The following is a 12484-nucleotide window of genomic DNA, read 5'->3' as shown; positions in this document are numbered from 1 at the left end:
TAAGAAACGCTATACATACATATTATATATATATATATATATAAAAATTTATATATATAGGCGAGACCATTACACCCATGTTTATTAGATTCAGGGAACACTGCAAATCACTAACTAAGGCCTGATTGAAACAAACATGCGTTGTTTTTCACGCAGTGTGTGTCCGCTGCGTGAAAGTTATCGCAGGTCCTATTTTTGTGTGCTTTTGTGCACCTCGCAGCCCATTGAAGACAATGGGTGCGTGAAAACAACGGACAGCACACGGACGTCATCCGTGGGCTGTCCGCGATTCCCAACTCCTTAAATTTTTTTGCAGACGTAAAAAACACTTGACATACGGATGACAGACGCGCACCGTACATAAATGCCACACGGAACTGCAATGCATGAAAAATGCAACTTTTTTTTTTACACGCGCAAAATGGAGACGCTGGTGTGAATCTAGTTAATGGCTCATTCACACGAACATGAATCCCCTCCGTGTGATGGCCGTTAAAACAACGACCGTCACATAGACCCATGTATTTCAATGGGGCTGTTCGCATGACCGTTGTTTCAACAGAGCGTGTGAACGATCCGATGAAAAATAAGACATGTCCTATTTTACTGCGTGTCACGTATCCCTCCATAGACTCTAGTCTGTGGGGGATCCGTGACAACGAGTCCCGCACGGGTCCACCTCGGACGTGGAAAACTGCTGTTTTTCACGTCAGAGGTGGGCTACGTTCATGTGAATGTAGCCTAAGGGACATGGTGCGCAAAAACACACAAAAATAGGACCTGCAATAACTTTCACGGAGGAGATGCTACTTGTATGAGGTTTGCAGGATTAATGGGAGTCAACCCAGGTCATAATAGACATGAGAAGATGTTGAGATTGGAAACTATATGCATTGCACGGTTTGATGTGCTAGGCCCTATGGGGTTAAATGATCGTAACAATTGGAATACTACGTTAACATAAAGTTACTTGTATTATGAATATCGTTTACTGCCTTGTTTTAATGTAAATGTTTCTGCTTTTCTAAAGCATATTGTCACTTCTACGTACGTGTTGTGTGTTGTTTTAATTACAACATGTGAAACTTTGTTGCAGTCATGTGATCGCTAGAAAGCCACACGTGAAACACATCATGTGAGGCACCAAGATGAAGCGTCATGTGACGTGAAACGGCTGTTGTGACGCTCTTTTTGGAGTACTGTATTTGTGTAATTGCAGCCCATGTGGTTTTATCATATAGGATTACGAAAATAAATTTAAGAAAATCTGGATTTGGTGAGTGTCGTGTCTTCCTTTTTCCTCCTTGCTTATGAAGACTGCTAGTTAGCTATTGGGTAAAGTGGTAGAAGTACGCTATGGTTGAAAATCTTAGTCCTTGCCTTAGGGCTTGTTCACACGTAACGGGATTGCAGACGGAGAATACGCAGCAGAATGCCCTGCTCCTTGGCTGTATAAGCCATGGAGCTGTTGACTGGCAGCATGTGGGTTAATCTCAATATACAGGGAGGCCCCTCCCTTTCTCTCGCCCTCACATGGCTCATTTTTTATTGGTGCTCATGTTACTGTGGCCGTCGCAGATAAAGTTTGACTGCTTGCTTGTCCCTGCCTCTTTGGACTCCCGCACAGAAACCTGTAAAGACGTTCCCTCCCTCCCTTTTGTTATTGATGATATTTCATGTTTTTTTTTTACTATCGTTAATTGTGTTCTGTTTGTTTTTAAGGTGTCACAGCTTTCTTGGCATGTGGTAGGACCTTGTCCCTTTACGCTCAAGAGGGAATCGTAGTCGTCACCTGACATCAACAAGGACATGCTCTCCGTGGATGTGGTGGCGGGGCATAGTAGGTGGCTAAGACATTAAGTAACCACGGTTACGGTTCCCCATAGGCATTTGATTTGTTTAATAAAGCTGTGGCCGACCCCCCCTTCACCCACAATTACAGTTGTTTTTGTTATTTATTATTTATTTGTATAGCGGGTCAAGGGCCTTGGGAGGGTTTGTTTCTTTGGGCTTGTCCCAGCTGCCAGTCTACAGTAGCAGCAAAGTTGGTGAGGATTAACAAATGTCATCCACATGCTGCGGAAAAATTCAGTCCAAAAATTCACATGCGGTACATAATTATTGCTGCGGTAAGTGGACAGATTTCCTGCGTTTTTCTGATGTACTGCGGAATTTGCTGAAAGGACATCACAGAAAGAAGAAATATAACCATCACACAGCCCTTGAAAAAATGTAAAATAAACACCCAAAAAAACATAGTAAAAACGCATGAAATAGCGCAGATTTTCCACAGCGGATTGGCTGCTAGTTGATGCGGAAATGCTATAGACATTTTCTCCATCCTTTAAGCCCTTAGGATAAAAAATATGTTTCATCCAGCCACGCACCATATGCACATTAGGTTGGCAGTGTCTGCCAAACCAGGAGGTGTCCAGCTTCCTGAGCGCCAACCAATCCCTTTCCTGAGCGCCAACCAATCCCAACCAATGACAATCAAGACGCAGTGCTGCCAATCAACTTCAGAGGGGAAGGGGAGGAAAATGGGCAAGGGTAAGGATCTCAGTGGTGGCTAGACAACTGGGTCAGAGCATCTCCAAAACAGCAGGTCTTGTAGGGTGTCCTCAGTATGCAGTGGTTAGTAACTTCCAAAAGGAAGAACACCCAGTGAACAAGCAACAGGGTCATGGTTGCCTAAGAACACCCCTTCATGGCAAAAGTATTCCCTAGTGGCAGTGGAGCCTTTCGGCAGGATAATGACCCCTGCCACACTGCAGAAATTCAGGAGTGGTTTGAGGAACATGACAAAGCTTAAAGGTGTTGACTTTTCTTCCAAATTCACAAGATCTCAATCCAGAGTATCTGTGTGATGTGCTGGAAAAACAAAGTCCGATACAGAGAGGGCCCACCATGCAGTTTACAGGACTTAAAGGATCTCCTGCCAATGTCTCTGTGCCAGATACCACAGGAAAACTTCGGAGGTCTTGGTGAGTCCATGTCTCGATGGGATAGAGCTGTTCTGGTGGCATGTGGAGAAACTACATATTATTATGCATGTGGTTTTTACCCATTCAGGACTGAGCCTGTTTTGGCCTGGAGGACGAAGCAGATTTTTTCAAATGTGTTACTTTATGTGGTAATAACTCCGGAATGCTTTTACCTATCCAAGCGATTCTGAGATTGTTTTCTCGTGACATATTGGACTTTATGTTAGTGATAAAATGTGCAAAAATTTGCATTTTTCTAAATTTAAATGTATCTGCTTATAAAACAGACAGTAATACCACACAAAATAGTTACTAGTTCACATTTCCCATATGTCTACTTTATGTTTGCATCGTTTTTTTTTTTTTGAACATTCTTTTATTTTTCTAGGACGTTACAAGGCTTAGAACTTTAGCAGCAATTTCTCACATTTTCAAGAAACTTTCAATAGGCTATTTTTTCAGGGACCAGTTCAGTTCTGAAGTGGCTTTGAGGGCCCTTTTTTTTCCTGTAACACAGAAGGTTTTACCCGAGAAATGCAATGCAAATATTTATTGCCCTGATTCTGCAGTTTTTAGAAATATCCCACATGTGGCTCTAGTGTGCTAATGGATTGAAACACAGGCCTCAGAAGCAAAGGAGCACCTAGTGGATTTTGTGACCTCTTGTGGTGCCAAAAAAAAAAAAAAAAAAGGGACCCGATTTTGGAAACTACATCTGCAAGGAATTTATCTAAGGCTATAGTTTGCATTTAGACCCCACAGTTTTTTTTGTTTTTTTTTGCTGAATTCATTTGAATTAGTCTGTGTAGATGAAAACCTACTTTAAAAAAAAACAAAAACTTAGAAATTTTTAATTTTTACAAGGAAGAAAAGAGAAAAAGCACCCCAACATTTGTAAAGCAATTTCTCCCGATTACAGCAATATGCCATATGTGGTAATAAACTGCTATTTGGACACACGGTAGGGCGTAGGAAGGAAGGAGCGCTCTTTGGCTTTTGGAGCTTAAATTTAGCTGAAATGGTTTTTGGGTGTCATATCACATTTGCAAAGACACTAATAGACCAAAACAGTGGAAACCCCCCAAAAGTGACCCCATTTGAGAAACTACACCACTTAAGGAATCTATCTAGGGGTATAATGAGCATTTAAACCCCACAGGTCTTTTGCAGAATCTATTAGAATTAGGCTGTGAAAATGAATATCAACATTATTTCCACTAAAATGTTTAACTTTTTCATTTTCACAAGGGATAAAGGAGGAAAAAGCACCCGAACATTTGTAAAGCAATGTCTCCCGAGTATGGCTATACCCCACATGTGGTCATAAATGTTTTTTTATTAGAAATTAATTAACCCTTTCCGGACTGATCCATTTTCTTTTTCATTTTTCCCTCCCCGCTTTCCAAGAGTCATAACTTTTTTATTCTCCCGTCAATACAGTGGTGTGAGCGCTTATTTTATGCGGCAGAAGTTGTAGTTTCTAGTGACACCATTTAAAGTGCCATTTAATGTACTGGGAAACTGAAAATAAAATTCTGGCTGAAATTGGGAAAAAAAATTGCGATTCCTCCATTGTTTTTTGGGTTTCGTTTTTACGGCTTTCACCGTGCAGTAAAAATGAAAACGTAAAATTTTTCTGCAACTCCATACAATTACGGTGATACCAAATTTATATAGTTTTTTTCGTCTATTTGTTAAAAAAAAAAAAATTGTTTTGTTTCACCAAATTCCGAGAGGCATAACTTTTTGTAATTATTTGGTCGATTGAGAGGTGTGAGGGCTTATTTTTTGCAGGGTGAGCTGTAGTTTTTATTGGTACCCTTTTTTGGTACATACAGCTTTTTGAGCACTTATTAAATTTTTTATTCAGAGCTAAGGTGACCAAACAACAGTGATTCCTGCGAGTTAAATAATGGTATATTGTAATATTTCGGACTTTTACGGATGCAGTGATACCAATTGTGTGTATTTTTTACATTACTTTAGAGGGAAAAAAAAGGCAAAAAGGTTTTGTTTGTTTTTTACTTTAAATATTACATTTTTTTCATTAAATAACTTTATTAACTTTTTTTTACACATTTTATTAGTCTCCCTAGGGTACTTGAACCACTGATCATTAGATCGCTGGTACAATACACTGCAATACTAATTTTATTGCAGTATATTGTCATTTTTACAGGCTCCTGTAACACCACGATCGCTGTCCCTGTCAGTTAGTCCCGGGTGTCAGCTGTACTACACTCGCATGGGCCCGCTCCATACTTCACCCACTGCACCACGACATGTTCTAAGTCGTGGTACGCAAAGGAGTTAGTGGGCAGCGGACGGCACAGAGTGAAAATTAAAATTTTCCACTGATGTGCCATTTTAGTGCACAACATGTTGTGCCCAGTTTGTGCCACTTAAGACAAATAGTTCATAAAATATTAATCGGGTTCTCCCGGGAATGGCGATGCCATATATCTGAACGTAAACTGGTGTATTTTGGCACGCTGTAGGGCTCAGAAGGGAGGGAGCGCTAGATTTAGATTGGTAGTAGTTCTGTATAGGGTTTTACTGGCATTTCAGTTTATAATGTGGGGGCATATGTAAACTGTGCGGAGTACATCAGGGTATAATAAGAGGCTATAATAATGGGGTAAATAAATAATAATCCACAGATGTATAGCCAGCGTCGCTCTGATAAATGGTGCCCGATCTTATCCGCTTTGGAACACTCTGCACATTTTGCGTTGCCATATTCTGAGACACAGAACTTTTTTATTTTTTCTTCACCGGAGCTGTGTGAGGGCTTATTTGTTGCGGGACAAACTGAAGTTTTCATTGGTACCATTTTGGGGTACATGCGATTTTGTGATCACTTTTTATCTCATTTTTTGGCAAGCAAGGTGACCAAAAACAAGCAATTCTGACAAGGTTTTTTTTTGTTTTTTTTTACGGTGTTTAACCTGGGCTATAAATGACAATTTTATTCTGCAGGTCTATACGATTGCGGTGATACCATATGTATATCGTTTTTTTATGTTTTGCAGCGTTTGCGCAATAAAATCATAAAAACTTATTTTTTGTGTCACCCTATTCGGACCCTAACTTTTTTATTTTTCAGTCAAAAAAGGTAAGGGCTTGTGTTTTGTGGAACCGGTTGTCGTTTTTATTGGTACTATTATGGGGTACATGCGACTTTTTGATCACTTTATTCTATATTTTTGGAGGGGTGGTGACCAGAAAATAGTGATTCTGTCATTGTTTTTTTAACTTTTTCTTTTTGCGGTGTTCACCATGCGGGAAAAATAATATAGTTTGGGTCGTTACGTTCGCGGGGATACCAAATATGTGTACTTTGTTTAACGTGTTAATTTTTTTCCTTTGATTAATTATTATAGGGGGAAAAAAAAGCATATAGTGTAATGCAGCGGTCCACAAACTTTTTTGCACCGAACACCAGTCTGATGCAAGAATATTTTCAGGAGTGGCCCATGACTTCACTGTCCATATAAGGGCAGTGACGTCAGGGGCATATACTGCAGCGGAATCACCGGCCTGAGCATTGCCGAGGATTCCGCTCATAGGGGGAGAAACAAGGGGGCTGTGTGTGGCATCTCCTATAGGGGGGCTGTGTGTGGCATCACCTACAGGTGGGCTGTGTGTGACATCACCTACAGGGGGGCTGAGTGGCATCACCTACAGGGGGGGCTGAGTGGCATCACCTACAGGGGGGGCTGAGTGGCATCACCTACAGGGGGGCTGCATGGCACTCTCTACAGAGGGCACTGTGGCATTGTCTACAGAGGGCACTGTGGCATTATCTACAGTGGGGACCACGTGGAACTATCTACAGGGGGCACAGTGGCATCATTTACAGGGAGCAGTGTGTGGTAATATCTACTGGGGGCAGTGTGTGGCAATATCTACTGGGGGCAGTGTATAGCAATATCTACTGGGGGCAGCGGAGCACCATCTACAAGGGGCACTGAGTATGGCACTATCTATGCTGGTTTTTACGCTACCAGTAGTGGTCAGCACATATCACCTAGCCCTAGTGATAAAGTGAGACATCACCTGCCTGTAAACAACCAGATAACCAGAGAGATACTGGCCACCAGAGTAGTTGTCAGTATAACTAGTGCAGAAATTGTTTTTTTGTATGCAGAAATTCTGGAAAGCCACACACCACTAGCCCCACCCACCAAAGACGCTACACCATAAGAGTCCCCGGAAAAAATGTTCAAATGTTGGCAACTATGCAATACATACATCACATCTATACAGCAGACTGTATAGATAAACATATGCCAACAAGCGCTGTATTTCACAAGCGAACAAGGCTAGTACCCTGGCTGGTACCCTAGCTCTGTTCTGGGCTAGCTGAATTAAGTGGCTTGTGATATAAGTGGAGTTATAAAACTAGAGAGTTAAAAAGAGGAGTTAAAGTCCCTGTAAGTACTCTTCTTTTCTTTTACTTTTTCAATTGTTCACAGTTTTTTTTGTAACTGGGATAATGGACAGCAAGATTGGAGGTTTTCTTCAGTGCACAGTTTGCCATATGCACGACTGGAGCCGGAGTTCCAGGGTGAATACCTCTGTGGCAGATGTGAGCATGTTGGTCAACTGGACGCTCACATTAGAGATCTGGAGGAGCAGAATGCAACACTGAGGACGATAGACAATCTTGAGCGTAGCATGCTGCTGACGGAACAAGCAGTTAGTGGGGTAGATCTGGAGGGTGAAGACATGGGTGAGCAGGATCAGGCAAGTAGCTGGGTTAATGTAGTTAGGGGCAGTAAAAAGGGGTCCAAGAAAAGGAAGGCCAATCCCGTTTCTGATATTCTAAGCAAAATTGCCAAGTTCGGTGATGATGCGAGGGTGTCGGTCCCAGAAATGGCAGCCCTAGTGGATACTGATCCCCCTAACAGCCGGGAGAACAGCCCAGCTAGTAGTCGGCGCGATGGTAATGCAGGTAAAGCAAGACAATTGATAAAAGTAGGGGATTCTATAATCAGGAAAACAGATAGAATAATTTGTCGCCAAGACCGCCTCAACCGAATGGTTTGCGGTCTCCCTGGTGCCAGGGCTTGGCATGTGGTGAAATGGGTGGACAAATTGCTGGGAGGGGCTGGTGATGATCCAATTGTTGTGATCCATGTGGGTACCAACAAAAGAATAAATGGTAGGTGGAGGAGCCTTAAGAATAATTTTAAAGAACTAGGCTACAAGCTGAAGGGAAGGACCTCCAAGGTAGTATTCTCAGGAATACTGCCTGTGCCATGCGCATCACAGGAAAGACAGCGGGAGCTCAGGGACTTAAATGTATGACTTAAGTCTTGGTGTAGAGGAGAAGGCTTTGGGTTCCTAGAGCACTGGGCTGACTTTTCATTGGGGTATAAACTGTATTCTGCAGATGATTTGCACCTAAATGGAAGGGGGTCCGCTGTGCTGGGGGAGAGAATTCTAGCTGGGGTGGCAGAGAAAATATAGATATAGTTGGTGTTGCTGAAACATGGCCGGACACTTCACACGACTGGGCTGTAAATTTACTGGGTTTTACACGGTTTTGGAAAGACAAGACAAATAGGAAAGGCGGTGGTGTATGTCTGTATGTGAGAAGTGATATGAAGGTGAGTGTGAAAGAGACATTAGAGGGTGAAGATTGTGAGGAGGTTGAAACCTTGTGGGTGGAACTAGAAAGGGAGGTAAACACTGAAAAAATTACTTTTGGTGTAATCTATAGACCCCCCCCAATATAACTTAAGAGATGGAAGGTCAGCTATATAAACAGATGGAGCGGGCTGCACAGGCGGGTACAGTAGTGATAATGGGAGATTTTAATTACCGGGATGTTAATTCGTGTCATGTATAACCTAAAGAAAAAGTTGCCTGTAGACTAGAAGTGTAAGAAAAATGGAAAAATACTTTATTGAAAAATGACACATAAGTATACAATGATTAAAAAGAATCCACAAACCAACAGGTTAAAAGGACATACAAGCCATGCAACTCACAAAATGAGCAAGCTGTGTGGACAAAAAGTGAATGCCAAGTGGCACAACCTATCACTGTATGCACCATCAAACTGTATCATACACTAGCCATGATTAAGGACGCAAGAAGCGTCTGAAACGCGTAGGCTTGTCATACCTACGATATCTCTCCTTATACTCCAGGACATTATCTTTCTACTAGATCCTGTTTTAACTTCATACGATTAAACTTGGAACTAGTTTCCATTTTATCTACATCCTCACTGGATCCAACCCTTCCCTTTTTTCTGATACCCACAGAAGTTAGACAAAGTAAAGTGAACATATGCCATATAGAGTGGTATAAAGATAAGTAGCAAGGTACGTATGAAGATAACAGCAAGAAGTAAACAATGCTGATACGTAAAGCAATATTAAAGCAGATTGCAGTATTTAAACATACCCATGATAGGTCAAGGACCGAGTGCACAGCAAGACGTCCGCCCCAACGCGCGTTTTGGCGCAAATGCCTTCGTCTGGGGGTGGTGTTGGACAGTACATGTGCCATTTTTAAGGGGGGAGTCAGCCAATTATTGTGGTGTATACAAAGAGGGGGAAGAAAGGAATCCCAAAAAGGTAAAAAATACATATACCTCGCTGTATAATTGCAGGTCGCTACCTCGAGGTGAGCCAAGATGGCCGCGCCGCCAGAAACGCCGGTCATGAGGGGCCGGAGCCGGATACACGTCACCGCGTCAGCTGACACAGTCCCGTGAGTCCGAAGTCCGGCACGTCACAAGCGGCGGAGTGGAGTCCAGTCACTCGTACACCAATCGGGAGAGCGACACAGCGAGAGACAGGTAACTCTGGATACAACAAAAATATAAATAGACTGGCTCATACAAAAATCGGATAATATTTATTAGCGTGATCACAGATTTTAGTGGGACTTTAGTAAACAAAAACAATAATAAACATGATGACATGAATATATATAATTAAATGTGAAGAAATATAAATGAGTGGTGCACGACATATTTAAATCTAACAAAAATAAGTTAAGAGTTGTGAACACAATAATCATGAGCTACTAGGCTTATTATAAACAAACAACATGCATGTGTGAATGACAAAATATATGTGTGTGAATGAAGAGGAGTGATACATAATGCATAATAAATAGTGATGAAATGAAGTGAGAAGTTACAAGTAAAAAAAGAAAGAATAAAGGAATGACCAAGTAATAATAAAGTGATAAAAAAAATGTATTAAATAAAAGTGAAAAATAATAAATAAAAGATGAATAATGAAAGATAATTGAATGTGAAAGTAGAGGAGACCCTCCATACAGTAAAAACTGTATGAGGCCATGTGAAAAACCGGGGGCAATGTGATGCGTAGCAAAATGTGAGGTAAACGTGCAAAAAAACAAGTGAAATAAGATAAAATATTTATACAGACATACATGTAACCGTTTAAAGGAATATAAATAAAGAGTCATAAATCACTGGTTGTTATATTAAAGCGAAAAAGCCATAACATCCGACATAGTGACAGTCTCAGCGGTAGTTGATCAATGGCGTCATGGTTCGGCTTCAACTGCAAAAGGGGAGACATTTCCTCAACCTGTTGCAGGAAAATTTTATGGGCCAGTTTGTGGAAGACCCGACTAGAGGTGAAGCTCTTTTGGATCTGGTCATTTCTAATAATGCAGAGCTTGTTGGGAACGTCAATGTTCGTGAAAACCTCGGTAACAGTGATCATAATATAGTTACATTTTACCTATACTGTAAAACACAAACGCAGGCTGGGAGGGCAAAAACACTTAATTTTATGAAAGCCAAATTTCCCCAGGTTGAGATCTGCAAATCAGGATATAGACTGGGAAGAACTAATGTCAAATAATGGCACAAATGATAAATGGGAGATTTTCAAATCTACTTTGGGTAATTATAGTGCAAAATTTATTCCTATAGGTAACAAGTATAAACGACTAAAATTAAACCCCACATGGCTTACACCTTCTGTAAAAAGGGCAATACATGACAAAAAAAGGGCATTTGAAAAATAAAAATCTGAGGGTACAGCTGTAGCCTTTGTAAATTATAAAGAGCTTAATAAAATTTGTAGTTCATAGAAAGGATGCCCTGAAGTTAGAAAAAACACAAAGAAGAGCAACGAAGCTAATAAGGGACATGGAGAATCTAAGTTATGAGGAAAGATTAAAATAACTAAACCTATTTAGCCTTGAAAAAGGATGACTAAGGGGGACATGATTAACTTATATAAATATATTAATGGCACATACAAAAAATATGGTGAAATCCTGTTCCATGTAAAACCCCTCAAAACACAAGGGGCCACTCGCTCTGTCTGGAGAAAAAAAGGTTCAACCTGCAGAGGCGACAAGCCTTCTTTAGGCCCCATGCACACGATCGTAAAAACTCCCGTAATTACGGGCCCATAGACTTCTATTGGCCACGGGTACCTCCCCGTATGCTTACGGGAAGGTGCCCGTGCCGTTGAAAAATATTGAACATGTCCTATTTCAGGCCGTATTTACGGCACGGGCAGCCCATAGAAGTCTATGGGGCTCCCGTAATTACGGGTGACTACGTGTGTGCACCCGTAATTACGGGAGCGTTGCTAGGCGACGTCAGTAAATAGTCACTGTCCAGGGTGCTGAAAGAGTTAAACGATCGGCAGTAACTGTTTCAGCACCCTGGACAGTGACTTCCAATCACAATATAGATAAAGATAAAAAAAAAAAAAAGACGTTCATACTTACCCAGATTTCCCTGCTTCTTCCCCCAGTCCGGCCTCCTGGGATGACGTTACAGCCCATGTGATCGCTGCAGCCAATCACAGGCCAATCACTGGCTGCAGCGGTCACATGGACTGCCGCGTCATCCAGGGAGGTCGGACTGGATGTCAAGAGAGGGACGCGTCACCAAGACAACGGCCGAGTAAGTATGAATTTCTTTTACTTTTATAACGGAAAGGGCTGCCCCTTCTCTCTATCCTGCACTGATAGAGAGAAGGGCTGCCGATTAGTGCAGTACAATTTTGCAGCCAAAAACGTGCCCGTAAATACGGGTGGAATACGTGTGACCAAGGACCCGTATTTACGCCAGTATTTACGGGTGGACAAAAATACGGTCGTGTGCATGCGGCCTTACTGTGAATCTATAGAATAGCCTACCGCAGGAGCTGTCACAGCAGGGACAGTAGATGGCTTTAAAAAAGGCTTCGATCATTTCCTAGAACAAAAAAAATATAAGCTCTTATGTGTAGAAATATTTACCTTCCCTTTTCCCATCCGATGGTTGAACTTGATGGACATGTGTATTTTTTCAACCGTACAAACTATGTAACCTACATTGGATAGATAGAGCACTACATGCAGTGGCGTAAGTCCATAAGCTGTCACATTAGGGCCTCGGCACAGGTCTGTGTTGCATCGCATACAACGTCCTGACCCTGCCTCTAGTTATACTCTTAACCACATGTGAGCTTTTACTTCGGTCATATTTATTCAAACTC

At 41.7% G+C, this 12484-nt stretch overlaps 2 protein-coding genes across 3 annotated transcripts in view; both read right to left on the bottom strand.

Annotated features, from left to right (window-relative positions):
- Window positions 1-12484, bottom strand: part of LOC142760752 (speedy protein 1-B-like) — a 227505-nt gene that overhangs the window by 33881 nt on the left and 181140 nt on the right. The window lies entirely within an intron of this gene.
- RBP1 (retinol binding protein 1) overlaps window positions 1-12484 on the bottom strand; it is a 55764-nt gene that overhangs the window by 4624 nt on the left and 38656 nt on the right. The gene's annotated exons all lie outside the window — the stretch shown is intronic.

The sequence above is a fragment of the Rhinoderma darwinii genome, chromosome 4, assembly GCF_050947455.1.
Source record: "Rhinoderma darwinii isolate aRhiDar2 chromosome 4, aRhiDar2.hap1, whole genome shotgun sequence".
Classification (NCBI taxonomy): Eukaryota; Metazoa; Chordata; class Amphibia; order Anura; family Rhinodermatidae; genus Rhinoderma; species Rhinoderma darwinii.
Note: the sequence above shows the minus strand (reverse complement) of the source record. Positions and strands in the feature narration are given on the sequence as shown.